General features: G+C 30.8%; 1 pseudogene; it reads left to right on the top strand.

Moving 5' to 3' along the window:
• Nucleotides 1-2,380: 2,380 nt before the first annotated feature.
• On the top strand, nucleotides 2,381-2,499 carry LOC111741124 (annotated as a pseudogene).
• The last annotated feature ends 481 nt before the right edge of the window (nucleotides 2,500-2,980 follow it).

Raw genomic sequence — 2,980 nt, 5'->3', positions numbered from 1 at the left:
TTAATTATGTCCATTGAAATCACACTTATGCTTTTCAAAAATAAGTAGTAGCAGTAAACAAATTAAGCTTTTATTCCCTTAGACTATTCAATGTAACTTATGTTTCTAAAAATAACGAACTGCACACAGTACAAGTAAATTTACATGTGTCGATTTACTTAAAATAAGATTAAAGTGCCAAGTAATACCTAACTCATATCAAATTATATTTAAAAATTTTATATGGAATCTACATTCGACCTACGTATGTTGATATAGATTGAGTTTTTTTAATGCTAGGAAAAAACGTGAAAACTAACTAAAGTCTACTTATTGAACAATAGTTCTAGATATTTTATTTTAACTTATTTAATGATATTACAGTTACACTGAAAAAAAAAAATGTTTTCCGAAATACATGTTTTGGTTTTAAACATAAGATTCTCATTAAATTTATACTATAAAAGCTTTGAGGTTCATAGTAATAAAGTATTGACAATTCTGCAGCTGTTTTATAGAAAATAAATGTTATATTTGTATTTAGTCAGAGCCTACTTTTCCATTTTGATACTTCTTTAGTATGTCACATTTTTAGAAAGAAACAATGGGCATATGTGCATTTTAAATTACATTTTCCATGAGTGTTTCTCTTACAGAAATGTGACTCCGACTTAAAACCAAAGGATGAATACAAGAAATCAACACTGATAATAGACTGTACTTTAAGCAATAATATTGATATGAAAATAGAAAGACTGTGGGAAAGAGGAGCAGGGTGGTATACAACACAGCTAAGAATCCTAAAAGAAAGTCAAATTGGGCAATGAGAAAAGACATCAGAATTGATCTACATTTCATAATTAAATGATATTCTTGTCAAAATAACAGTTGTGGTTAGAGACATACTTTACTTTCACTGGACACTAAGACATGTCAACATGAGGCAAGGCTAAGAAGTGTCATTTTCCCCTAAGAGAAACAAATAATAGAAACAAAAATATCTTTTCATATGTATTTATATGTAATATATTTTATATGTGCCAAATATATGTGTCTCTATGTGTCTGTTTATTTATGAATGAATAACTAGACATAAAGATAAATATTTATGTAGAATATGCATATGATATGAGATAGTTATATGTGAGTGACAAATAGCGGGAGAATTAACAATTATTATCTCAATATACTAAACCAGAGAGAAGAGAGAACTAATGTTTAAAACTCACTTCATAAAAGCACTTTACCCTATTTATATAAGTTCTTCTGCAAATTTCACTGGCGAGTTCTTCCCTGAAACACTGTAGTGAAGAGGGCCACCGCAGAATTCTGAGTAAAGTTCAGTTTCTTTTTTTTTTTCCTGATTTGAAATCCATTAATTTCCTTTTTACTCTGTGGGTTCTGCTGACCTTTATAATAATGTGAAAAGTATACCAATAATGAAGGGTAAAGATAAAATGAGGTTCTAGCCTAGAAAGAAATTCGACCTTAATTTTTGCCAAGTAAAACCAACTCATTGGGTTCAGGTGTCAAATAAATGATTTTAACTGGAGGTGTTATTCAGCATGAATGACAATACTTTTTGCACGAATCATTTTTATCACTTTGCCATTGTTTTAATTAAAATCAAACAATTATTTAAATTCCAATGAAATAAAATTTATGTATATTAGTTACTGTTTATTTACCTGTGCAATTCACATTAACATATATTATTACAGTAATCATATGAAAGTTATTAGCAACATTACATAGGTGAGGAATCAGAATTGAAAAACATAAATCCCGAGCTAATGATTTCATCACGATATGAGCTATAACAAGCAATTCTTAAATCAGTATCTTCTATCTCCTACCAAATCATACACAAATTGAAAGAATTGAATCCAGTGAATTTAAAGATCCTAACCTACTGGTAAAAGGCCAACATTTGAAAACCTCTTTCATTTATTTGGCCTATTCATGTATTATATTTTTCAAAAATACCAGTTCCAATGTTAAGTATTTTATTCTTTTCCCAAGGATGAAGTGAGGCTATGAGCACAGAAGTAATTTGACTGAATTCACACAAACAGTAAGTAGTGGAAAGAGTCAAAGTCCTATGTATTTGACCTCAAGGTCCTCATTCTTTCAATTAAATCATAGTGGCTAAAAAATGATAGTAGCATAGCACCCCACCAGACTTCTAGAGAGCCTCCTTTGATTCAAAATTAGTTACATGGAAAAATTTAACACACAATGCCCACTTTCAGTCTTGGATCTAAACCATGAAAATCCCTTGTGCTTGCTTATGCTTGAACCATTCAGAAACCATTGCCAGCAAACAAACAAACAAGCAAAAAACACTTCTTTAAGGTGGAAACATTATTCAAGATATATATTTTTAAAAACCTACATATAAGTCTACGGCCATGTCATCCTGAACAAGCCTGATCCTGTCTGATCTGGGAAGCTAAGCAGGGTCGGGCCTGCTTAGTACTTGGATGGGGGACCACCTAGGAGGACCAGGTGCTGTAGGTGTAAAAAATAAAAAGTAAGGGATTGTAAGCTGACAAGGTCCTTGCAATCTGTGGGGTCAAACAAGGGTTGCCTCGCCTAAAACAAACAAACAAACAAAAAAACAAACAAAAAACCCTATATAGTGATCACACAAATACAAATTACTATATTTTCTCAAAAATGAAAATTTCCTTAATTTTTTCTAATCTTAAAAACAAGATTACTATGTCAATCATGGTGTATGGAATTCAATATTATAGATGAATTAATATTCCAACTTTTTCCTTCAATATGCTCTCTATTGGCTGAGGAAATAAATTTTACTGCAATGGCAGCAGTTGATCACTTATGAGTTAACATTTAAAAATAACTTAGTTGTTTTTAGAATAACATAAATTATTTTAAGAAAGGAATGTGAGTTTGGCTATAACCAGATCGATCTCTTTACTAAAAGACGAGTCCTTTCAAATGTGTTGACTTCATGGGAGTCTGCTTTACTGTT

This window comes from Pteropus vampyrus, unplaced genomic scaffold (genome assembly GCF_000151845.1).
Source record: "Pteropus vampyrus isolate Shadow unplaced genomic scaffold, Pvam_2.0 Scaffold73, whole genome shotgun sequence".
NCBI classification, from domain to species: Eukaryota; Metazoa; Chordata; class Mammalia; order Chiroptera; family Pteropodidae; genus Pteropus; species Pteropus vampyrus.
The sequence above is the reverse complement of the archived record's forward strand: the minus strand, read 5'-3'. Positions and strand labels throughout refer to the sequence as shown.